The sequence below is a fragment of the Rhinoderma darwinii genome, unplaced genomic scaffold (assembly GCF_050947455.1).
Source record: "Rhinoderma darwinii isolate aRhiDar2 unplaced genomic scaffold, aRhiDar2.hap1 Scaffold_3463, whole genome shotgun sequence".
Lineage (NCBI taxonomy): Eukaryota > Metazoa > Chordata > Amphibia > Anura > Rhinodermatidae > Rhinoderma > Rhinoderma darwinii.
The window spans coordinates 43,493-70,504 of NW_027463448.1; the positions used below are offsets into that span (position 1 = coordinate 43,493).

The window sequence follows — 27,012 nt, forward strand, 5'->3', positions numbered from 1 at the left end:
AAGCGAGAATGAATACCTTACATAGGCTTAGAAAGGAAGGTTTGGATGTGGATGAACAATTGTGTGGGGCCAGAAAGGAGGTGAGCGATTTGTTAAGGGTAAGGGGGAAACAGATCATATACCAGGCTAAGATAGACTGCATGGAAAAAGACGAGTCTTGCTCACGTTTTTTCTTCAAAATGGTCGCGAGAACAAACAGGTATTTGCCCAATATGGCAGATACAAATGGGAATAATGTGAGTGGTGCTGCTATGAAAGAGGTGATTGAATCCTTTTATACGGAGCTGTACAGTGAGAAGGTGAGAGATGTGGGGCTAGAGGAAGACGTGATAGGAGCGCTGCATGACAGGGTTGGACAAGATGATCTGCCAGCTCTAGAAAAGGAAATCCTGGAGGATGAGGTAAGACAGGCTTTCTCTAACATGGCTAGAAATAAAACACCAGGGAAGGATGGACTGCCTGTAGAATTTTATACTGATTACTGGGACATAGTGGGTCCAGAGGTCCTAGAGATTTATACTTATATGTGGAAAGAGGGTAAAATTAGCTTAAGCATGAAGGAGGGGGTTGTTGTTCTTATCTATAAAAAAGGAGATAAAACCGACCTCCGGAACTGGAGGCCAATTACCTTACTGAACGTTGACTACAAAGGTTATGCAAAACTCATTGCAAACCGAATGAGCAGGGTGGTAGGTCAAGTGGTACAAGATGACCAGGTATGTGGGGTGCCTGAGAGGTATATTGCAGGGAACCTTAGTCTCCTGAGGGATGTGATATGGGATTGCACTCAGAGAAATAGGAGTGTAAACGTGCTTTCACTGGATTTCGAGAAAGCCTTTGATAGGCTCTCTCACTCCTTTTTGTTTCAGGTTATAGAGAGGATGGGCTTTCCGCCAATTTTCGTTAAGGCCATTAGGAGCCTGTATGAAGAAATAGGGAGTTGGATTCTAGTTAATGGCTTTCTAAGCAATAGAGTTAGTGTTTCCTCGGGAGTCAGACAAGGCTGCCCGCTATCACCGCTAGTTTTTATTTGTGCTATGGAACCTTTATTCTGCATGATACGGAGTGACAAGTTTATGGGAGGGGTAAAAATACCTGGGAGTGGGGGCCAGTGTGTGAAAGTCTTAGGTTATATGGATGATGTGTGTGTGGTGAGTGAAAATAAAGCTGAATTGTTAAGAGCTAAACTATTAGCCAACATATATTGTGGAGCATCGGCTTTCAGAATAAATTGGGACAAATGTGAAGTCAAATGTTTTGGAGGTGCATGTGACATGTCTGATGTGGGGGTTAAAATTGTTGACAGTATAAAAGTTCTGGGTCTTCAGTTTGATGAAAGATTAAATGGTCAGCAGAGCTGGGGAACGGTGAGGGAGAAAATAGCGAGAAAACTGGATTTCTGGGAATTGAGGGATTTAACTTACACTGGAAAGGTGTTGATGGTCAAATGTGTAATTTTGCCCATGTGGCGAACATTTTCCCACCCAGTTACATGGAACTCAGAAAAATTAATAGGGTTATCTTCCTCTTCCTATGGGGTTGTAAAATGGAAAGAGTTAAACGGAGTACAGTAGTGAAATCTAGGAAAAACGGAGGATTGGGTTTCCCTGATGTTCACCTTTTTCTAGCCATTAACCTTATAGTTACTGTATTGAGACTGTTTAAAGGTAACACAAAAGTAGCCCACATGATTCGATACTCGGGAGGATGGATATGGTGTAGAATGGGATGGTGTAGCCGTAACCTGCGACAACCCGTGGCCTTTCTTTGTCCATCCTGGTATAAATGTATAGAAATTTTTGTTATTAAACATGAACTGTGTGACTTAAGTACAACGGACCTATGCAATAAAAATAAAGTCCTGGCAGCCTGTACAAAGGATGAGACGACGACCAACATAGATCTCCTGACATCTGTAGAAACCCAACAGGTATGGAAAAATCTGTCTATGGATGGTATGACTAACAAACAAACACAGGTAATGTGGCTCAGTATGCAAGGGGCCTTACCAGTCAGGGAAGTACAGAAAAAGAGGGATTTAGTAAGAACGGATATGTGCCCAAGACAGGGATGCGGGGGCAGGGAAAGCATTCTGCACCTCTTCTGGAATTGTGATTTTGCGCAACGGGTTTTAGACCAATTAAAAAACGTAGTCAAAGAACTGACAGGGATTCAATACCTCACATTTGCCTATGTTCTTTTTGGAATAGGGTTGACAGACAAACACAAGAGCCGAGTGTTATGGTTGCTCATGTTATGTGTCAAAGAAGTCTCATGGGACGCCAGAAACATTTATGTATATAAACGGGAAGTGTGGGAGGACTCTGATTGTGTCAAATTGATTTTAAGCCGACTGTACTTATGTTACCTTTGGGATAAACGGAAAGGAGACAAGTTTGACGCTGAAGGTGTTTGGAAGTTCAAAAAATGGAAACACCTAGTTTAAAATAAAAACATACACTTAAAATTGTATTTATCCTGTTAAATTTTACCTGCACACCTTTTGTCAAATAAAAAATAAATGAATAAGAACCACATGATGACCTGGTTATGGCTTGAAATCTTGATGAGTTTGCTTTTTGTCAAGTTATTTAGGCCTTTACCACCAGACCTGATGGTTTTAAAAAAAAAAAAAAAAAAAATCTGTTCTTATCAGTTTAATATCTGATACGTCCCCTATCTGGGGACCATATATTAAATGGATTTTTAGAACAGGGAGATGGAAATAGAGCTTGCTCTGTCCACTCCACGCATTGACCTGGTATTGCAGTATTTCCAGGACCGGTGCACCCTTTCCTTATGTGTTGACTAAAATCAGATTCCAAAAGTGTTTTTTGTGTTTGCCATTGTTTCTGTCTTTCTGAAGGGATCTCCCCTTTTAATCCCATTATTTCAACACCTGTTGGACAATGCATGAGTGATAATGAGCTAATTGATTAAATGCAATTAATGAATACATTGCCACCTCTTGTTCTGTGTCGTCTGTGTGTCTGTGTTTCCGGCATTTCACATTGGAACAGCTCATTCACCTTCCTTGTCTTCTCTCCGCCCTCCCTTTTAGGTAAGTTAAAGAGCTGCACCTGAGCCAGCCACTGATTGATGCAGCACCACAGTCAAATAGTGGAGTGGAGTAGGGGAACAGCAAACAGCCATTAAAGCCGCCCGCCCGCCCGCCACAATGGACCTACCTGTGTACACTAGATGGATGTGATGGAATGTACTGTCGTCCCTACATTTCAAGAAGGAGTAAGAATTGCAGTTGCAACAAAGCCTTGCTTGCCTACAAAGAGAGCAGCAATTTGGATTTGTTACTATGTTACCTAGAAGAATAACAAACTGTGCAAGGATGGAGGTTGTAGGAGCAAGGAGAAGTTGTCTGTAAAGTTGGTGGATGCTTATTTTCCATTTTGCAGTCCCTTGTCTCCCTCTTGTGGCCTCCTGGAGGCAACTAGCTGTGCAAAAAAAGACAGCCTGGCGGCCGGCTGTTGCAGTGTTGCCCTCTCAGGCAACACTGAGTGACTGACTGAGCCGCACCGTCTTATATAAAGTTCAGACGGAACTTTGCACGTGTCATAGTGGAGCCCTGAGGAGCCAGAGCCAGCTTTCTGACATCATAATGGGGCCTCAGAGATAAAAGCCTGGGCCCAGGCAGTGTTGGTCAGTGCTGCTCAGCAGGCAGCACTGGACTGGACTGGATTACAGCTGATACAAGGTGTGAAGGAACAAGGGGTGGCTGTGGGCATGCACTTGCTGCCGCTGCCAGTGTTTATCTGCATGGCAGCAGGGCATTTGGGCGTTGCCAGGAAGGCGTTTTTATGTAGATTCCTCCTCTTTCAGCACTGCATTGTGGTGCAAGCAAAAGAAGCAAATCTTGTCTGGCTTCCTCTCCGGCCTTTATTCACCTCCCGTGTAGCTGTGAGTGTGTGAGCCTGCAGGGCCCCATGGAATTGCCTAGAAGTAGGCTGAATCGCTGCAAGGGCTGAACAGCAGTATCGGGCAGGCTCGGGCAACGCGCGGCCCGTTCGGGTTATCGCTTCTCGGCCTTTTGGCTAAGATCAAGTGTAGTATCTGTTCTTATCAGTTTAATATCTGATACGTCCCCTATCTGGGGACCATATATTAAATGGATTTTTAGAACAGGGAGATGGAAATAGAGCTTGCTCTGTCCACTCCACGCATTGACCTGGTATTGCAGTATTTCCAGGACCGGTGCACCCTTCCCTTATGTGTTGACTAAAATCAGATTCCAAAAGTGTTTTTTGTGTTTGCCATTGTTTCTGTCTTTCTGAAGGGATCTCCCCTTTTAATCCCATTATTTCAACACCTGTTGGACAATGCATGAGTGATAATGAGCTAATTGATTAAATGCAATTAATGAATACATTGCCACCTCTTGTTTTGTGTCGTCTGTGTGTCTGTGTTTCCGGCATTTCACATTGGAACAGCTCATTCACCTTCCTTGTCTTCTCTCCGCCCTCCCTTTTAGGTAAGTTAAAGAGCTGCACCTGAGCCAGCCACTGATTGATGCAGCACCACAGTCAAATAGTGGAGTGGAGTAGGGGAACAGCAAACAGCCATTAAAGCCGCCCGCCCGCCCGCCCGCCACAATGGACCTACCTGTGTACACTAGATGGATGTGATGGAATGTACTGTCGTCCCTACATTTCAAGAAGGAGTAAGAATTGCAGTTGCAACAAAGCCTTGCTTGCCTACAAAGAGAGCAGCAATTTGGATTTGTTACTATGTTACCTAGAAGAATAACAAACTGTGCAAGGATGGAGGTTGTAGGAGCAAGGAGAAGTTGTCTGTAAAGTTGGTGGATGCTTATTTTCCATTTTGCAGTCCCTTGTCTCCCTCTTGTGGCCTCCTGGAGGCAACTAGCTGTGCAAAAAAAGACAGCCTGGCGGCCGGCTGTTGCAGTGTTGCCCTCTCAGGCAACACTGAGTGACTGACTGAGCCGCACCGTCTTATATAAAGTTCAGACGGAACTTTGCACGTGTCATAGTGGAGCCCTGAGGAGCCAGAGCCAGCTTTCTGACATCATAATGGGGCCTCAGAGATAAAAGCCTGGGCCCAGGCAGTGTTGGTCAGTGCTGCTCAGCAGGCAGCACTGGACTGGACTGGATTACAGCTGATACAAGGTGTGAAGGAACAAGGGGTGGCTGTGGGCATGCACTTGCTGCCGCTGCCAGTGTTTATCTGCATGGCAGCAGGGCATTTGGGCGTTGCCAGGAAGGCGTTTTTATGTAGATTCCTCCTCTTTCAGCACTGCATTGTGGTGCAAGCAAAAGAAGCAAATCCTGTCTGGCTTCCTCTCCGGCCTTTATTCACCTCCCGTGTAGCTGTGAGTGTGTGAGCCTGCAGGGCCCCATGGAATTGCCTAGAAGTAGGCTGAATCGCTGCAAGGGCTGAACAGCAGTATCGGGCAGGCTCGGGCAACGCGCGGCCCGTTCGGGTTATCGCTTCTCGGCCTTTTGGCTAAGACCAAGTGTATTTATACAGGAGGTTTTTAGTCAGAAGGTGCTCAGGTACCCTCTCTCTCGGCCTCGGGGGATCGTCCAGGTTCGCCTGGACTTCACCCCCGTGCTGCTATTTGGGAGAGAGGCTTAGTCCTGAGCAACGAGTTGCGATCCCCCCCCCAGCCCTTTGGTGTGTCTCCTTGAACCCAAAGGGCGCAGCGCAAGCTGTGCGGTACCGACCTGGCCACGCAAATGGCAGGCGGACCTGATGCGGTGCCGGTATACGCCCGGTTGCGGAATACTGCAAGATTTATCTTGGCAGAGGGTGGAGGCGGTCCTCGTGGTCTCAAGTTCCTTGTCCACGATATTTTGGAAAAGCGGTTGGCGGTCCACAAGAACGAGATTTTGGCGATCCAGGACTACCCAAGGCGTGGAGTGTACGACGTGACTTTTATGGGAGAAGGAATCCTCCGTGATGCCATGGGAAAAGCTGAGAGGCAACAAGGTGAACTCATGGCCTTGGGAGTCCAGGTAATTGAACACGCTTTTGAAGTAACCAAACTCGTAGTGATTAAAATGTATTCCCCATACGTGAAAGATCAGGAAGTGGCGGCGTTTCTTGCTGCATACTTTAAGAACGTTAAGCTGCTGGGGAGAGTTATGAACGAGTGCGGTGTGTGGACCGTCAAATGGAAATTTATTGTTACGCTAATAAAGGACCCCTCCACCCAAGAAACGAAGCTACCACCTGCTCGTTTTAAACTTGGGAATGTGAATGGCGACCTCTATTTCTCAGGAATGCCAAACTTCTGCAGGGCCTGCGGTACCTATGGACATACCAGTTTTAACTGCGATGTCACCTGCAGGAACTGTGGAAGTAAACAACACACAATGAGAGAATGTACAGAAGAGAAAAAATGCAATTTTTGTCAAAAAACTGGTCATCTTTATTATGCTTGTCCACATAGGTACCGAGGCGAAGAAGATGAGCAACCCGAGGTGCCCCCACGTGCTCCACCAGCAGAGCAGTCCCGTCCTCAAGGAGGAGAACAAGCTGTTGCGGCGAAAGAGCAGAGAGGTACCTGGGCTTCAAGAGTACGGCTAGCCGAAGCCAAAACAGGTGCCTCTCAGCCAGCGACCTCAGGGGATAAAAATGAGCCCAGCGCCAAGGAAAAACGGCAGGCCAAGAGGAAGGCAGAAAAGGAGCAGGCCATCGATGAACCTGTGGCATCCCAGACGGCTGGTTGCTCAGGCGGTGCCGGGCCTGCTCCTAATCCTGGGTCTCTAGAGACCGACTCGGAAGGAGAAGACTGGGTACAGGTGGGTCCCCGTAAAAAGGGGAAGCAAGAACGTGCCAGTAGGAGGGAGACAGGGGAGGAGCAGATGGATACGTCCGTGCGGAAAGATGTGGCTCCTCCTGGGACCCCCTCCTCGCCTGCACTGGTGAGGAGGACGGGCACTGCTCCCTCCGTATTATCGGACACCCCGCCATGCGCACAACCTCCCCCTCTAGACCGGCCTTCACGGGCCCAGGGGGGAGAGGCGGGGCCCTTGGGGGACCCACCAGACATGGACCCAGTCGGTCAACCGAGAGAGACCCAGGTGAGGCTGTGCGAGTCTGGGCTCCCCGTGTACGAGGTGAGTGTTGCTGGCTCAGCTCTCAGCGACAGTAGTTCTTCTCCTGCCTCGTCCCTCTTTTCAGTTGAGTCGGATGAGGGCGGGGCCATGAGTTCAAGTGAGGTTTCGGGTATTGCTGGTGGAGGAGCAATCTGATTTTAAGTACGCCTATTATTTATTATTTTAAAATCAGAATTTTGCTTTAACTCTCCACGATGTCTGAGCTCATGGGAATCTCCCTCAACGTGAGGGGCGCCAAGTCAAAAGTGAGAAGGGTTGCTCTCTTCAATTTTTTATCTTGCCTGGCAGCCTCTGTATTTTTCCTGCAGGAGTGCGGCATTCCCCATACAATGAGATATGAAAATTACAAAAAGGATTGGAAGTATGGTCCATCCGTCTGGTCTGGATCCAACGAGTCCAGATCAGCAGGGGTCGCCATTCTTTTTAAGGGAAACGTTTTAATTGATTTTATTCAAGAAATCTTACCAGGACGTATTTTAATGGTTAAAGCTTTTATTGATGGTGTAAAGTGGCAGTTTTTAAATTTTTACGGATCACCAGAAAAGAACGAAAGAGCGAGGATGCTGGAGATTTTACCGCTTTTTATCAACACATCTGAGCCTTTTATCCTCGCAGGTGATTTTAATTGTATCCTGAGAGGAGAACGCCGGCTTACCAACAGTACGAGTAGGAACTATGACAAGACCTCTGGACTGCTCAAGGATATCGTGACTGATTTTAAATTAAAAGACATATACAAAGAATGTAACAGGAGCAGTCCAGAGGAAGCCGGCGTTACCTGGAGCAACGCCACCTGTAGCTCCAGGATTGATTTTATCTTTTGTTCTGAAAATTTACTGCCTTTTAATTGTGAAGTTTTAACCAATGTGTTTTCAGATCACAGGCTTTTATCTTTTAAAGTAAAGCATGATCTTAATAATATTGTATGTAAAAAGTCCTGGAAGATGAATGTTTCCCTTTTAGACGATCCACAGGTTTTAGCAGATTTTATTGAATTTTACCAAGAAAGCAGGCGGGTAAGAGACACACGTACTCCCATCAGTGCATGGTGGGAGAAAATGAAAAAGAAAATAAAAGATTTTTTTATTAAGAAAAGCGTGGCGAAAGCCAAAGAGAAATACGCTTTTTTTAAAATTCTCAATACCCGTCTGCAGACCCTGTACAAAATGCAAGATCATGACATAGACGTTAAAGATGACATCACCAATTTGAAAAAGGAGATAGCCCAGTGCCTGGAGCAGAAAGGTAAAGAGATTATATTCCGTTCAAAAATACAACATGTGGAGGAGAACGAGACCTGCTCCAGGTACTTTTTTAAGAAAATAAATAACAAAAAGGCAATTATCAAAAATATAGAAGGGGTGTCAGATGTACAGGGTCTTTTAAGTAAAGTTCATGAGTTTTACACTGACCTTTTTAATGTTAAGACTGTGGATCATAATTTTATGCGTGACTCACTGAAGGAGATTACTACTGTTTTAGACCCTGTCTCCCAGAATTTTTTATTACAGGAGCTGACGGAGCAGGAGGTTTTAGAAACTGTTAAGAGTTTTAAAACAGGGAAAGTTCCCGGACCGGACGGTATACCCAGTGAGTTTTATGTAAAATTTTATGACATTTTAAAAGAGGATCTTTTTAACCTTTTTTCTGATGATTTTAATTCCAAGATGCTGCCTAAGTCCTGGCGGAAGGGTGAGGTCTCCCTGCTGTATAAGACGGGTGACATCGCAGTTTTAAAGAATTGGAGACCAATAACCCTTCTAAATAGCGACTATAAAATTATGGCTAAAATATGTGCAAATAGATTAAAAGCCATAATACCCCACATTATACACTCTGACCAGGTGTGTGGGGTGCCAGGCCGCAGCATCTGGGATAATTTAAACCTAATAAAAGACGTGATTGAGGACACGAGGTCTAGAAAAGTTAAATTAGCCATTTTATCTATAGACTTTGAGAAGGCGTTCGACCGTGTCTCTCATTTTTATCTTTTTAAGGTTTTAGAACGTATGGGTATACCTGAAGGATTTTTATTATCTATTAAAGCCTTTTACAGAGAATGCACCAGCAAAATTTTAGTGAATGGTTTTAAGACACAGGACGTATTTTTAAACTCTGGGGTGAAGCAGGGGTGTCCCTTGTCCCCACTGCTTTTTATATGTGCATTGGAGCCTCTGTTATGCGCAATTCGCCGCGATAAGTGTATCCGTGGAGTCCCCCTGCCCGGGGGAGGCGGCGTAGAGGCCAAAGCAGTGGGGTACATGGATGATGTGGCGGTTTTATGTAGGGACGCCCTGTCGCTTCAGAGAACCCTTAGGCAAATCGAGTTTTATTGCTGTGCTTCCGGTTTTAAAGTAAACTTCAGCAAGAGTCATATTTTAAACATAGGAAGCATGGCTCTTAGAGATATACCGGTTCCTGTGTCTGATAATATTAAAATTTTAGGTGTCTCCTTCAGTGAGTACGACAATGGTTTTATCAGTTGGGACATGGTGGCGCAGAAGGTAAATCAAAAAATATGCATGTGGAACATGAGGAAGCTTACCATGGAGGGAAAAATTTTAATAATTAAAATGATAATTTTACCTTTGCTTTTATACTTAAGCATGGTTTTCCCTCCTCCCACGGTTTTATTAAGAAAAATTACTAAAGCTTGTTTTACCTTCTTTTGGAGTTCCAGAATGGAGAAACTTAAACGTGAGACGGTAATGAAAATCAAACCAAAGGGTGGCAAAGACTTTCCAGATTTTAATAGGTTTCTTTTAATCAAGTACTTTTGTTTCTGTCTTAATTCTCTTTTTAAACAACATCATTGGTCTTATTTTCTACGTTTTAATACTGGGTTTTTTATGCGAAGGATGGGGTGGTTTGAAATTGTTTTAACCTCACCTTATGCTTTTAATCTACCAGCAAATTACGTGATTTTAGAGAAAATAGTGGCCTTGTTTAATTTTAAAGGGAAAAATTTTAATGACATGATAAACAGTAAGAAACTTATAAAAGACATAAGAGGAAATGAAGTCGTCACTAATATTGAAAATTTTAATAATGAACGCTGTGCTTTTATCTTCAAAATGGTTAATGTGTTTTATCTTTTTAATACACAGATGGACCTGGCCTGGAGCTGCGTTCATCAATGTCTTCCATGCCGGGCATTCCAATTCAGGAGAGGATTCGCGAGGTCTGCCATCTGTCCGAGGGAAGGCTGCCAGGCTGAGGAGACCGTGCGTCATATTTTTTGGACTTGCGATTTTACTAAACATATTTGGATAAAGATATTCCCTCTAATGAAGAAGATGGCAGACCTAAAGGACTTGACTTACGAAATGATTTTATATGGACTCTTTGGATGCCCAACCGCGAACCAAAAGACTATTGCATGGAAGACGATGAACTGCGTAAAAGAAGCTCTGTGGAAGGCCAGGAACATCCTGATTTTTAAGCACGATGTTTTATCTGTTGACGATGTTTTAGGTCTTTGTTTTAGCGAGATGTACATTTATTATTTATTAGATAAAAAAAGAAATGCCACCCTTTCAAATAAATGGTTTGTAAAAGAATGGAACTCCAATATATAAGAATTTGCCACCATGTCCCCTTTTATGTGTTTTTATGTAAATTGATTTTATTACTGTAATTCATTGTAAAAAGCTGTAATTCATTGTAAATATTTTTTGAATTTTAAGTAATAAATCATTGACACCCCCGCGAGGGGGTAGCCAACTTAAAAAAAAAAAAATCTGTTCTTATCAGTTTAATATCTGATACGTCCCCTATCTGGGGACCATATATTAAATGGATTTTTAGAACAGGGAGATGGAAATAGAGCTTGCTCTGTCCACTCCACGCATTGACCTGGTATTGCAGTATTTCCAGGACCGGTGCAACCTTTCCTTATGTGTTGACTAAAATCAGATTCCAAAAGTGTTTTTTGTGTTTGCCATTGTTTCTGTCTTTCTGAAGAGATCTCCCCTTTTAATCCCATTATTTCAACACCTGTTGGACAATGCATGAGTGATAATGAGCTAATTGATTAAATGCAATTAATGAATACATTGCCACCTCTTGTTTTGTGTCGTCTGTGTGTCTGTGTTTCCGGCATTTCACATTGGAACAGCTCATTCACCTTCCTTGTCTTCTCTCCGCCCTCCCTTTTAGGTAAGTTAAAGAGCTGCACCTGAGCCAGCCACTGATTGATGCAGCACCACAGTCAAATAGTGGAGTGGAGTAGGGGAACAGCAAACAGCCATTAAAGCCGCCCGCCCGCCACAATGGACCTACCTGTGTACACTAGATGGATGTGATGGAATGTACTGTCGTCACTACATTTCAAGAAGGAGTAAGAATTGCAGTTGCAACAAAGCCTTGCTTGCCTACAAAGAGAGCAGCAATTTGGATTTGTTACTATGTTACCTAGAAGAATAACGCCTTCCTGGCAACGCCCAAATGCCCTGCTGCCATGCAGATAAACACTGGCAGCGGCAGCAAGTGCATGCCCACAGCCACCCCTTGTTCCTTCACACCTTGTATCAGCTGTAATCCAGTCCAGTCCAGTGCTGCCTGCTGAGCAGCACTGACCAACACTGCCTGGGCCCAGGCTTTTATCTCTGAGGCCCCATTATGATGTCAGAAAGCTGTCTCTGGCTCCTCAGGGCTCCACTATGACACGTGCAAAGTTCCGTCTGAACTTTATATAAGACGGTGCGGCTCAGTCAGTCACTCAGTGTTGCCTGAGAGGGCAACACTGCAACAGCCGGCCGCCAGGCTGTCTTTTTTTGCACAGCTAGTTGCCTCCAGGAGGCCACAAGAGGGAGACAAGGGACTGCAAAATGGAAAATAAGCATCCACCAACTTTACAGACAACTTCTCCTTGCTCCTACAACCTCCATCCTTGCACAGTTTGTTATTCTTCTAGGTAACATAGTAACAAATCCAAATTGCTGCTCTCTTTGTAGGCAAGCAAGGCTTTGTTGCAACTGCAATTCTTACTCCTTCTTGAAATGTAGTGACGACAGTACATTCCATCACATCCATCTAGTGTACACAGGTAGGTACATTGTGGCGGGCGGGCGGCTTTAATGGCTGTTTGCTGTTCCCCTACTCCACTCCACTATTTGACTGTGGTGCTGCATCAATCAGTGGCTGGCTCAGGTGCAGCTCTTTAACTTACCTAAAAGGGAGGGCGGAGAGAAGACAAGGAAGGTGAATGAGCTGTTCCAATGTGAAATGCCAGAAACACAGACACACAGACGACACAAAACAAGAGGTGGCAATGTATTCATTAATTGCATTTAATCAATTAGCTCATTATCACTCATGCATTGTCCAACAGGTGTTGAAATAATGGGATTAAAAGGGGAGATCCCTTCAGAAAGACAGAAACAATGGCAAACACAAAAAACACTTTTGGAATCTGATTTTAGTCAACACATAAGGAAATACTGCAATACCAGGTCAATGCGTGGAGTGGACAGAGCAAGCTCTATTTCCATCTCCCTGTTCTAAAAATCCATTTAATATATGGTCCCCAGATAGGGGACGTATCAGATATTAAACTGATAAGAACAGATACTACACTTGATCTTAGCCAAAAGGCCGAGAAGCGATAACCCGAACGGGCCGCGCGTTGCCCGAGCCTGCCCGATACTGCTGTTCAGCCCTTGCAGCGATTCAGCCTACTTCTAGGCAATTCCATGGGGCCCTGCAGGCTCACACACTCACAGCTACACGGGAGGTGAATAAAGGCCGGAGAGGAAGCCAGACAGGATTTGCTTCTTTTGCTTGCACCACAATGCAGTGCTGAAAGAGGAGGAATCTACATAAAAACGCCTTCCTGGCAACGCCCAAATGCCCTGCTGCCATGCAGATAAACACTGGCAGCGGCAGCAAGTGCATGCCCACAGCCACCCCTTGTTCCTTCACACCTTGTATCAGCTGTAATCCAGTCCAGTCCAGTGCTGCCTGCTGAGCAGCACTGACCAACACTGCCTGGGCCCAGGCTTTTATCTCTGAGGCCCCATTATGATGTCAGAAAGCTGGCTCTGGCTCCTCAGGGCTCCACTATGACACGTGCAAAGTTCCGTCTGAACTTTATATAAGACGGTGCGGCTCAGTCAGTCACTCAGTGTTGCCTGAGAGGGCAACACTGCAACAGCCGGCCGCCAGGCTGTCTTTTTTTGCACAGCTAGTTGCCTCCAGGAGGCCACAAGAGGGAGACAAGGGACTGAAAAATGGAAAATAAGCATCCACCAACTTTACAGACAACTTCTCCTTGCTCCTACAACCTCCATCCTTGCACAGTTTGTTATTCTTCTAGGTAACATAGTAACAAATCCAAATTGCTGCTCTCTTTGTAGGCAAGCAAGGCTTTGTTGCAACTGCAATTCTTACTCCTTCTTGAAATGTAGGGACGACAGTACATTCCATCACATCCATCTAGTGTACACAGGTAGGTCCATTGTGGCGGGCGGGCGGGCGGGCGGCTTTAATGGCTGTTTGCTGTTCCCCTACTCCACTCCACTATTTGACTGTGGTGCTGCATCAATCAGTGGCTGGCTCAGGTGCAGCTCTTTAACTTACCTAAAAGGGAGGGCGGAGAGAAGACAAGGAAGGTGAATGAGCTGTTCCAATGTGAAATGCCGGAAACACAGACACACAGACGACACAAAACAAGAGGTGGCAATGTATTCATTAATTGCATTTAATCAATTAGCTCATTATCACTCATGCATTGTCCAACAGGTGTTGAAATAATGGGATTAAAAGGGGAGATCCCTTCAGAAAGACAGAAACAATGGCAAACACAAAAAACACTTTTGGAATCTGATTTTAGTCAACACATAAGGGAAGGGTGCACCGGTCCTGGAAATACTGCAATACCAGGTCAATGCGTGGAGTGGACAGAGCAAGCTCTATTTCCATCTCCCTGTTCTAAAAATCCATTTAATATATGGTCCCCAGATAGGGGACGTATCAGATATTAAACTGATAAGAACAGATTTTTTTTTTTTTTTTTTTTCCCTCAGATGGGAATGAATACGATCAACCACAACCATATCCGTTCTATGACAATTTCACGAAAAAACTGTCCCATCATCATCCAGAAAACATTCTAAATATATTTTTCCAAAGGTCAACAACAAAAACAGCAACATCATTGCATAAAACATTACAGAAAAAAGAAATCATGATCAACAATCAACAATATCAATCCATTTTTTAACTTTCCACACCCCCTCTGCATCCATTTCCCCTTTTCTCTTTTTATCCCACAAAAAACAAACATATAGCTTTCCCAATGCCATTCTCACACTATCTCTAACAGCCAGTTCTTTCCTTTTAAACACATATACATTCCTTACATCCCATAATACTTCTTTTATACATGCAAGCAACAACCACAACACTCTCTCTTTTTCTCCATTACACGCACACAACCCAAACATAAACATTTCAAAAGACAACAAACTCACCCCAGTCAACTCCTTACATAACGGTCCCATTCTCTTTATCACTTTTCTTGCATACTTACAATTCCAGAACAAATGAATAACACTCTCCCTTCCATTACAATCAGACCTTGGACACATATCACTCCTGATTAGCCCACGATTCCTCTGGAATTCTCTTACTGGTAACACTCCATGCAAACTTTGCCACACCAATTCACTCTGCTTATTTGTCAAACCATCCATTCTTACTTTCTTCCATACTTTCCCCACCTCTCTTCCTCTCACCATATTTATACCACACTCAGTCTCCGCACACTCAATCATCCTGTACACCAAACTCTTATTGCGCAACATCCTAACATCCACACCATGCAACTTATATTTCACAAGAAACGTATACATCCACACATACCATACAGGCACAACAAACACAACTGGACTACGTAAATCTCTTGCACACCACTTCATCCGAATCAGGTAAGTCCCAAACAAATATTTACACATAACAGAATATTTTAAGTCTGCCCTAACTACTCTTAGAAGAAAAATACACATATTTACCCCAAAGAATACTTCTAAGTTAGGAAAACCCAATCCACCATTCCTCACAGATTTAATTACCACCTCCCTCCTCGCTCGCTCCATTTTTGATCCCCACAAGAAAACAAACAAAATCCTATTTAAGCTCCTCAAACACATATAATTAGGTGGAAACACAAAAGCAATATACAAGTATATTGGCAAAACAACACTCTTAATAATCAAAATCTTCCCAGTAAAAGATAAACTTCTCATCCTCCAAAAACATAATTTACTTTCCACTTTCTTCTTCACATCATCCCAACATTCTTTCCCATCTAATTTTTCTGTAAATTTCACCCCCAACACCTTAATTGGTCCATCCACAATGTTCACCCCTATATCCCCCCTCACCTTACTGCTCCCAAAACTTTTACATTCACTCTTACTCCAGTTAACACGAAAAGCAGACGCGCCACAAAAAAAGGACACTAACAGTTTCACACGTTTTATAGCACATTCAGAATCACATAGAACGCACACATCATCCATATAGCCACTTACCTTCCACTCTCTCCCCCCACTCCCTGGAATCTGAACACCACGCACGACCTTATCTTTCCTTAACAAACACAATAATGGCTCAATCGCACAAATGAAAGCAACCGGTGACAACGGACATCCTTGACGCACACCAGAAGACACAATCACTCTCCTACCCACACACCCATTCAATAACACACGACTATATATCCCACCATACAAACTCCTAATTCTACATACAAACTCAGCTGGAAAACCCATTTTCAGCAACACCTTATACAAAAACTTATGAGACAACCTATCATACGCTTTTTCAAAATCCAAACTTACCAAATGCACATCCTTCTTCCTTTCCATACAATCCCACAAACAATCTCTTAACATACACACATTCTCATGTATTCTTCTCCCAGGTACCGCACAACATTGCTCATCCCCAACCACACTCTCAATCACATCACGCATCCTATTGGCTATCACTTTTGCGTAAATCTTATAATCACAATTGAGTAACGTTATCGGGCGCCAATTTTTCAATTCCTTTAACTCTCCCTTTTTCGGAATCAACACAATCACACCCGCACGCATACTTTCAGTAATTTCTTCATTCACCCACATATATTTACACAATTCTATCACATCTTTTCCAATCACATCCCACATTAACCTATAGAACTCTATAGGGAGTCCATCTTCCCCTGGTGTCTTATTCACAGCCATACTATTTATTACCTTCCATACTTCATCCATAGTCACATCCTTCATAACACATTCTTTCTCAACATCACTCAAATTTTTATCCATCCCATTCAACACCTCACTCTCCAAAGTATCATCCCTCCATTTTTCTGCATACAACTCTTCATAGAACTTTGCCACTTCCTCACTCACATCATCACCACTCACCTCACTACCATCCTCCCCAATCAACACATTCATACTTTGTTTTTTACCAAACACTTTTTTGAAAAAAAAACGTGTACATTTCTCATCATATTCCATTCTCTCCAATTTTGCTCTAAAAATAACACTCTTACCTCTCTCAAACATAAATTCATTAATCTCTCTTTTGATAACTAATATATCCTCACTCACATCAGAACCTTCATCCCTTAACTTATATAATAAACTCAACTGAGCATTCAACCTCACATACTTTTCCCTCTTAATCGCAGCACATTTATACCCAACATTTTTGAAAAACGATCTTGTCTTCATTTTAACCCAATCCCACCACCTACAGATATCAGTAAAATCACTTTTCTTCCTTACCCAACATGCATACCGATTTGCATATTCCCGCCTCACATCCTCACTTTCTAACAGACTCACATTTAATTTCCATAAACCCCGCCCATACACACCCTTTGCATCCACATCCACCTCACATATTACACACTCATGGTCTGAAAACAAAACCCCATGCTGTTTATAACTTAAAGAAATAACATTTTGCGAAACAAAGCAATAATCCAACCTACTATGAATTCTCCCCCTATCAGCATGATAGGTATTTAAATTCGGGTCTATTTTACATAACTTTTGCATATCTGATAAATTAAAATCACTAACTAAATCCAAAAATGTTTTCCCTGATATGTCAACATTACTCTTAGTGAGATCACAATTTAGATCACCAACTAAAATTACAGGCATTCTCCCTGGAATGAAAAACTTAATTTTTTCAAATAAAACATTTCTTTCTACTTTATTTGTTGGAGCATATATATTAATTAAACATAACTGTACATTTTTGTACTCAAAGATAACTAAAATGCATCTACCTTGTTCTATAACAGTATAACTAACTAAAGATACTTCCCTCCCTTTAAACAAAACTCCCACCCCATCATTTTTATTTAACACACTGCCTGACCATACCATACTACCATGCACCCATTCATCACTTCCAATTGACTCACACAAACCACATTCCTGCAAACAAAAAATAGAAGCACTTTCCTGTGCCAGGAACTCTAGAATAGCAGCTCGTCTATTTTTACTCTTGAAGACTCTGACATTTTGAGACACTATCCTGAAGCCCATATTCAACTTAAAACTTCTAGCTCATGGAGAGCAACCTAAAAAGAAAATACATAAAAGTACAACAAAATACATTTTTGCACATAGTACTAAAAATAACACAAATTTCTCTTCCCAGAGGTTTCCTCTTCCTTGCATAATGTGAAGACCACAGGTGAGTGAAACACATCACTTATCCCTAAACTGCAGGGCAAACTGTGTCAGCGTCCATAGGGTCAATCTCCAGCACCTGAAAAGGGTTGCTTGTTTCCACACCTTCCTTCTCACTCTTCTCAGTGCGTCTTTTTTTACAGGATTTTTCCCTGCGAACCAAGAAGGTTTGACTGTCTTCCTCAGAGCTTTTATCCCCACCACCCTCCCTTTGACTCTTTATAGTCTCTGTCCCAGATGGATATTCCTCTATGTTACATGGGTCAGATGCATGAACAGAGCTGGTGAACTCCTCAATCACTTCCTCCAAACTTCTCAAAGGAGGTAAAAGCGGGGGCAGGGCACTCACCACAGGTGTTTGTGTAGTAGTCTCATCACCCCTCCTTACCTCTTCACTGGCTGGGCCTCTTACCACACTTGCAAATGATCTCCTTTGTGTTGCACTGTGTTCCCGCCGCTCCACTTCTCTTTGCTGAGCCTCCTCCGCCCTCTTCTGATTCTGCTCCTTCTGTGCAGCTGCATTGGGGCAATCTCTAAATAAATGGTCAGTTTTACCACAGATATCACAGGCACGTGGAGTAGGACACTCATTAGCTGTGTGCCCCTCCTGCTTACAGTTCCTGCAGCAACTTCCTTTAGTGCAAACATCCTGTGTATGACCAAAAAGAAAACAATTTCTGCAGTACTTTGGCTGCCCAGGGTACATTATGAACCCCCTCTGGCCTGCCACAGAGAAACTCGCAGGTGGGTGCATAAAACCTCCTAAGTAATTAGGGTCCTGCTTCAACTTCACTCTGAACTTGTATTTGCAGTTGAAAATACCCATGCAATTCACCTGGGGTACTCCATCTCTAACATACTGGCAGTAGTTAAGGAGAAAATTTACAAGAACCTCCATCTTGGTGTAGGGATTGTAGACATGCACCGTGATAACAATTTCATTCAATCCGAACAACGGCGTACATTTTATACCTTGCATCATGGGGTCATCCTTGTTACTGCGCAGCCATTCATAGACGTTTATGCAAATTTCTTCATTTATGAAGGTAACGTCGTACACACCTGTTTTCCAGAAGTCCTGAACAGCAAAAATCAGATTTCTCTGCACACCAGCTTTACCTTCAATGATCTTTTCAATCATAAAACGGAGGTTGTTCTTCTGATGGTCCTTGGGATCCACTTCCATCCGGATGGTATTCTTCAGCCCAGCCATTCTTCAATAAGACACTGTCGGTAAAAACCACAGAAAATTAGACAGCAGCTCCTGCAAAGGAAACTGCTGGATCACTCCAGGACTCGCACCCTGACTACTACACTTGGTCGTAGCCAAAAGGCCGAGAAGCGATAACCCGAACGGGCCGCGCGTTGCCCGAGCCTGCCCGATACGGCTGTTCAGCCCTTGCAGCGATTCAGCCTACTTCTAGGCAATTCCATGGGGCCCTGCAGGCTCACACACTCACAGCTACACGGGAGGTGAATAAAGGCCGGAGAGGAAGCCAGACAGGATTTGCTTCTTTTGCTTGCACCACAATGCAGTGCTGAAAGAGGAGGAATCTACATAAAAACGCCTTCCTGGCAACGCCCAAATGCCCTGCTGCCATGCAGATAAACACTGGCAGCGGCAGCAAGTGCATGCCCACAGCCACCCCTTGTTCCTTCACACCTTGTATCAGCTGTAATCCAGTCCAGTCCAGTGCTGCCTGCTGAGCAGCACTGACCAACACTGCCTGGGCCCAGGCTTTTATCTCTGAGGCCCCATTATGATGTCAGAAAGCTGGCTCTGGCTCCTCAGGGCTCCACTATGACACGTGCAAAGTTCCGTCTGAACTTTATATAAGACGGTGCGGCTCAGTCAGTCACTCAGTGTTGCCTGAGAGGGCAACACTGCAACAGCCGGCCGCCAGGCTGTCTTTTTTTGCACAGCTAGTTGCCTCCAGGAGGCCACAAGAGGGAGACAAGGGACTGCAAAATGGAAAATAAGCATCCACCAACTTTACAGACAACTTCTCCTTGCTCCTACAACCTCCATCCTTGCACAGTTTGTTATTCTTCTAGGTAACATAGTAACAAATCCAAATTGCTGCTCTCTTTGTAGGCAAGCAAGGCTTTGTTGCAACTGCAATTCTTACTCCTTCTTGAAATGTAGTGACGACAGTACATTCCATCACATCCATCTAGTGTACACAGGTAGGTACATTGTGGCGGGCGGGCGGCTTTAATGGCTGTTTGCTGTTCCCCTACTCCACTCCACTATTTGACTGTGGTGCTGCATCAATCAGTGGCTGGCTCAGGTGCAGCTCTTTAACTTACCTAAAAGGGAGGGCGGAGAGAAGACAAGGAAGGTGAATGAGCTGTTCCAATGTGAAATGCCAGAAACACAGACACACAGACGACACAAAACAAGAGGTGGCAATGTATTCATTAATTGCATTTAATCAATTAGCTCATTATCACTCATGCATTGTCCAACAGGTGTTGAAATAATGGGATTAAAAGGGGAGATCCCTTCAGAAAGACAGAAACAATGGCAAACACAAAAAACACTTTTGGAATCTGATTTTAGTCAACACATAAGGAAATACTGCAATACCAGGTCAATGTGTGGAGTGGACAGAGCAAGCTCTATTTCCATCTCCCTGTTCTAAAAATCCATTTAATATATGGTCCCCAGACAGGGGACGTATCAGATATTAAACTGATAAGAACAGATTTTTTTTTTTTTTTTTTTTTTTTTTTTTTTATTAAACCATTCAGGTTTTTTTGAATAAAACCGAGAACTGTAGTTGTTCAAACCACCTCTCTATTTTTCAAAAAATCTCATCACTCTGGTTCATTATTTTATTTTTCCATCAAATACAAGATAAGTCAAACAAAACTCCTCAAACTAAATACCGCCATTTTAACATTCGCCATATCCCTTCCGCATCCATACCTTTTTCTAGATCCCATTTATAATAAAAATACAATTTAGCCAATACCATACTAACCACATCCTCCATCTCAAATACTTCTCTTTTATACACATTCAAATTCCTCGTATTCCACAATACCTCTTTCACACAAGTCAAAAAAATCCACAACACTCTATCCTTTTCACTACCCAAACTACACAAACCAAACAAGACAATTTCATACGTCAAACTCTTCAACCCAGTCAATTCTTCGCACAACCCACTCAACTTTTTCCAAACATCCTTTGCATGCTTACACGACCAGAACACATGACTCACATCCTCATCATCCCCACAACCTTCTCTCGGACACCTTTCAGATGCAACCAAACCTCTTCTTTTCTGAACACTCCTTACAGGCAACACTCCATGTACCGACATCCATAACAAATCTTTCTGCTTATTTGACACATCATACGTAACAATCTTCTTCCACACAGACTTAGACTCCACCGAATTCAAACCATTTACAGAACACATCACATTATTCATACACATACTTCTCACAACATTCTTTTCACTCAAAAATCTCTCCATTCTTACATCCTCTAGCTGGAACTTTTTGATAAATTTTTCTACATACAAATACCACCCCGTGCACTGAAAAGCAATTGGTTTACATAAATTTAGTTTTTCCCACCTTAGACGCTGAATCACCGTTCCAGCTAGATACTTAGACATTCTGGAAGCCTTGGATTCCTTAAATAAAAGCTGTACAAAAAAACGTACACAATTAATTCCAATGAAAATCTCCAAATTTGGAAAATCAAGGCCTCCATTACGTCTGCTCTTCATTAGAGTTTCTCTCTTTGCCTTCTCAATCCCGCTCCCCCATAAAAAAAGGAACAAAACTCTATTCACTTTTTTTAACATAGCAACGGCAGGAGGAAAAACCAGAGCAACATATAAAATCATAGGTAAAATAATACTTTTGACAATTAAAACCTTCCCTGAAAAAGAAAGATCCCTCATTCTCCACATTTCCAACTTTCTCACAATCCTACCACCTAACTCATCCCAACTTTCTTTCCCTTTCAACTCATCATCAAACACAATACCCAAAATTTTCACACCATTCACCTGTTCCATATCAGAATCACTCACTCGCTCATTACTGAAAAAAAATTTAAATTTGCTCTTACCCCAATTTATTTTAAAAGCAGACGCAATACAAAACATATTTACAATCAACTTCACTCTGGACATATCATACACTGAATCACACAATACACAAATATCATCCATATATCCCAAAGCTTTCACACGCTTTCCATCACACCCGGGCACCACCAAACCTTTCACAACCTTATCATTTCTAATCATTTGCAACAATGGTTCAATCGCACAAATAAATAGGATGGGAGACAACGGACAACCCTGTCGCACACCAGACATAATATTAAATGATTCTGAAAAAAACCCATTCACCTGCACACAACTCTTTGCATTCGCATATAAATTCTTCAACAAACTCACAAACTGAACCGGAAAACCCATTCTCTCTAACACTTTAAACAAAAACACATGCGCCACACGATCAAATGCTTTCTCAAAATCTAACGCACACACAATCACCTTCTTATTCCGACCCTTACAATCCTCAAGCATGTCCCGCACCAACGCCACATTCTCATGCAATTTCCTTTTTGGTACCGCACATACCTGATCCTCATCAATCACACACCCAATCACATCTCTCATACGATTCGCAATCAGCTTGGCAAAAATTTTATAATCCGTATTCAGCAAAGTAATCGGTCGCCAGTTTTCTAACCGCCTCTTATCTCCTTTTTTATGCAACAGAACTACCATACCCTTCTTCGTCACATCACACATATTCGTCCCAGAAAACAACACTCTCATAACATCTATAACATCCTTCCCAATTATATCCCAATATTTCCCATAGAAATCAGCTGGTATCCCATCGATCCCTGGAGACTTATTTTTAGCCATACTTCCCACCACATCCTTTACTTCACCATCCATAATCTCACCAAGCAAAAAGGAACATTCACTTTCAGGAACAAAATTACACAAAATATCCAAAAACTCATCATCATCACCCAGATCACACTTCTTCACATCATACAGTTGTTTATAAAAATCAGACACCACATCAATCACATCCTTACCAAACACCTCTTTATCATCCTTATCCAATAACACATTCATTCCACTTTTTCCACCACACATTTTTTTAAAGAAAAATCTAGTGCATTTCTCGTGATTATCTCTAACCTCCACCTTAGACCTAAATATTATTTCTTTCCCTTTTTCTCGGAACCACTCCTTAATATCTTTTTTTGTTTTTTCCAAATCGTGTCTTACATCCATACCCAAATATTTACATTGTTGAAGGAACGTCATCCGCATATTAAAGCGTGAATATTCTAATCTTTTCCTTCTCGCTCTTCTATACCCTATCTGTCTAAAAAACCCACCAATCTTTTTTTTCACCCATACCCACCATTCACACACATTAGAGAAATAATTTTTCTTCCTAACCCATATTTTTTCCCAAACCTAGTTTTTACCCTTTCATCACTCAGAAAACTAACATTCATCTTCCATACCCCTCTACCATAAAAGAAATTATTTATAACAAAAACCCCCAACAAACACTCGTGATCTGAAAACCACACTCTCTCCTGCGCATAATCTACACATTTCATTGCCGAGGTAGAAAAAAAGAAAAAGTCCAGACGAGAATCTGTTCTTCCGTCATCGGCATGATAGGTAAATGGACCTGGTTTCCTGGTGACAGCGTCCTGCAAAGCAAAGTCCTGCAAAATTTTGTTCCACACACTTCCAGTAGCGTCCACATTAGACTCTGTGGATCCGGCTCGGGCCTGCTTCTCCAGGATACAGTTAATATCACCGACAATAATAACAGGAACTTTACCATGTAGAAAAAATTTTAAAGTATCAAAAAGTGCCAACCTATCAGATTTCACAGCATGGCCATAGATATTGATAAGCCTAAACTGCCATCCCTTATAGGATAGTAACACACAGACACATCTTCCTTCCTGAATGATTTGAGTCTGTTTGATGACAAACTCATTATTTTTGAAGAGAATACCAATTCCATCATTCCTATTTGTGGAAGAAAAGGACCAAATTGCTTCCCCAAACTTCCATTCTTCTTTCCTAGGCATTTTTGATAAACCACATTCTTGTACGCAAACAATGTCACTGCCCTTAGAGGCCAAAAAGTCCAGGACTGCAGCACGCTTGTGAGCAGAGGAGAACACCCGTACATTTTGTGAGACAATCTTTAATCTCAAAGACATGCGGGCATAGTATGGTTAGTGCAAAGGAAAGCCATGAAATAACCAGAACATATCACGTCCCAGGGAAATACATCGCTCTTTCCAGATTTGCCACATTGACTTCACTGAGGAAACCTTCCCCAGGAGAGCTGGGTACTTCTGAGGCCACCTCAGATGACTTAGGGCTACAACTAGAGTCACTGTCCAGCAATGAGAAAGGATTTGCATGAGCAGAATCTTCCAACAAACCTATCTTCAGTCTCTTCACCGCCTTTCCAGATTTCCCCCTTTTTGAGACAACTTTGTGGAAAATTTCCGCACTAGTGGCACTAGGCATCCTGGCCTCCTTCTCGTCCTCCTCCGATATTGACCACTCCACTTTAGCTGAGTCTTCCGTTTTTGACTCTGGGCTAGAGAAAGACAAAATTTGCATACTTGCACCATTATCAGGGTATGCACACCCACTAGGTGGCGCTGTGTCTTCACCTTCCATAGGTATAACCACAGGTGTCTCATCAACAGTTGGCTCTGCAGGAGGGACCACACCCAACTCCATGCTGTCAGTATGTGAGGTTAGAACCTCTCCTAATCCAGCTTTCCCAGGGTCCTGAGAAGCAGCCACAGAAACACTGCCAGCAGGCTCTGAAATTACATCAGAAGAGGCAGCAAGGGAACTTGTTGTTCTCACCTGTCTGCCCCATGTCCTTCTCTCTTGCCCTAAGAAGGGAAACACCTTTGGGCATTTTCTACAGGTATGACCAGGCAAACCACAAATATCACACCTGGATGGGGAAATGCATGCACTAACCTCATGTCCTGTTTCCTTGCAATTTCTGCAAACCTTGCCTTTACATGCATCTTTAGTATGCCCGTAGGAAAAACATGATCTGCAAAATGATGGCATATCTTGGTAGTAAAGATATCCCTTGTTCCCACCAATGGAAAAATTAGCGGGAGGATTCATCACTCCTCCAATACAGCTGGAGTCAGGTTTCAGCCTGACCCAGTACTTGATATCACCATTGAAAACTCCCCATAGGTTCTTCTGCTCCACACCTCCTCTAACATGGGTACAGTAGTGTGCTAAAAAGGCCCTGACCAGCCTTCTATCCAGAAATGGGTTATACATGTGGATGGTAATACATTTCTCCACTGCTGAGAAAAGAGGTAGCACTTCAATAGATTTTAAAGCCTCATGCATATGTTTCTCCTTGAGCAACTGAAAAACATTTAGACAGTAGGCGGCCTCAAAAAAGGATACGTCATACGTAGCAATATTGCTGAAAGCTTGGATACAGAATACCTCTACCAATGTGACTCCAGCCAGGTCCAGAAGGATATTCTCAATGATGTGCCCAGTATCCACTTCTTCTCTCCTCTGCTCATTCACCACAAAACGAATTGTATTCCGCACAGCTGCCATCTTGATGAGGAATGCCCAACGGCACGATGATCGCTCCCAAAAACGTCGGAGAGGACTCCACGAAAGACCGAACCCCCGGCCCAGACCAGGCAATAAACCTGATCTGAGCCAAAAGGCCGAGAAGCGATAACCCGAACGGGCCGCGCGTTGCCCGAGCCTGCCCGATACTGCTGTTCAGCCCTTGCAGCGATTCAGCCTACTTCTAGGCAATTCCATGGGGCCCTGCAGGCTCACACACTTACAGCTACACGGGAGGTGAATAAAGGCCGGAGAGGAAGCCAGACAGGATTTGCTTCTTTTGCTTGCACCACAATGCAGTGCTGAAAGAGGAGGAATCTACATAAAAACGCCTTCCTGGCAACGCCCAAATGCCCTGCTGCCATGCAGATAAACACTGGCAGCGGCAGCAAGTGCATGCCCACAGCCACCCCTTGTTCCTTCACACCTTGTATCAGCTGTAATCCAGTCCAGTCCAGTGCTGCCTGCTGAGCAGCACTGACCAACACTGCCTGGGCCCAGGCTTTTATCTCTGAGGCCCCATTATGATGTCAGAAAGCTGGCTCTGGCTCCTCAGGGCTCCACTATGACACGTGCAAAGTTCCGTCTGAACTTTATATAAGACGGTGCGGCTCAGTCAGTCACTCAGTGTTGCCTGAGAGGGCAACACTGCAACAGCCGGCCGCCAGGCTGTCTTTTTTTGCACAGCTAGTTGCCTCCAGGAGGCCACAAGAGGGAGACAAGGGACTGCAAAATGGAAAATAAGCATCCACCAACTTTACAGACAACTTCTCCTTGCTCCTACAACCTCCATCCTTGCACAGTTTGTTATTCTTCTAGGTAACATAGTAACAAATCCAAATTGCTGCTCTCTTTGTAGGCAAGCAAGGCTTTGTTGCAACTGCAATTCTTACTCCTTCTTGAAATGTAGGGACGACAGTACATTCCATCACATCCATCTAGTGTACACAGGTAGGTCCATTGTGGCGGGCGGGCGGGCGGCTTTAATGGCTGTTTGCTGTTCCCCTACTCCACTCCACTATTTGACTGTGGTGCTGCATCAATCAGTGGCTGGCTCAGGTGCAGCTCTTTAACTTACCTAAAAGGGAGGGCGGAGAGAAGACAAGGAAGGTGAATGAGCTGTTCCAATGTGAAATGCCGGAAACACAGACACACAGACGACACAAAACAAGAGGTGGCAATGTATTCATTAATTGCATTTAATCAATTAGCTCATTATCACTCATGCATTGTCCAACAGGTGTTGAAATAATGGGATTAAAAGGGGAGATCCCTTCAGAAAGACAGAAACAATGGCAAACACAAAAAACACTTTTGGAATCTGATTTTAGTCAACACATAAGGAAAGGGTGCACCGGTCCTGGAAATACTGCAATACCAGGTCAATGCGTGGAGTGGACAGAGCAAGCTCTATTTCCATCTCCCTGTTCTAAAAATCCATTTAATATATGGTCCCCAGATAGGGGACGTATCAGATATTAAACTGATAAGAACAGATTTTTTATTTTTTTTTTTATACCATTCAGTTCAACTTAAAGCAAC

At 43.3% G+C, this 27,012-nt stretch overlaps 5 non-coding genes and 2 pseudogenes across 5 annotated transcripts; 3 read left to right on the plus strand and 4 right to left on the minus strand.

Moving 5' to 3' along the window:
• The first annotated feature begins 2,614 nt into the window (after positions 1–2,614).
• On the plus strand, positions 2,615–2,795 carry LOC142707527 (U2 spliceosomal RNA; annotated as a pseudogene).
• A 1,234-nt stretch (positions 2,796–4,029) lies between these two features.
• LOC142707541 (U2 spliceosomal RNA) lies at positions 4,030–4,220 on the plus strand. Its single transcript, XR_012868502.1, has one exon. It is a non-coding gene; the product is annotated as a U2 spliceosomal RNA (small nuclear RNA).
• A 6,544-nt stretch (positions 4,221–10,764) lies between these two features.
• On the plus strand, positions 10,765–10,989 carry LOC142707526 (U2 spliceosomal RNA; annotated as a pseudogene).
• A 1,524-nt stretch (positions 10,990–12,513) lies between these two features.
• On the minus strand, positions 12,514–12,704 carry LOC142707543 (U2 spliceosomal RNA). Its single transcript, XR_012868503.1, has one exon. It is a non-coding gene; the product is annotated as a U2 spliceosomal RNA (small nuclear RNA).
• A 1,238-nt stretch (positions 12,705–13,942) lies between these two features.
• LOC142707533 (U2 spliceosomal RNA) lies at positions 13,943–14,139 on the minus strand. Its single transcript, XR_012868496.1, has one exon. It is a non-coding gene; the product is annotated as a U2 spliceosomal RNA (small nuclear RNA).
• Positions 14,140–20,359: 6,220 nt separating this feature from the next.
• On the minus strand, positions 20,360–20,553 carry LOC142707540 (U2 spliceosomal RNA). Its single transcript, XR_012868501.1, has one exon. It is a non-coding gene; the product is annotated as a U2 spliceosomal RNA (small nuclear RNA).
• Positions 20,554–26,814: 6,261 nt separating this feature from the next.
• Positions 26,815–27,012, minus strand: LOC142707523 (U2 spliceosomal RNA). Its single transcript, XR_012868491.1, has one exon. It is a non-coding gene; the product is annotated as a U2 spliceosomal RNA (small nuclear RNA).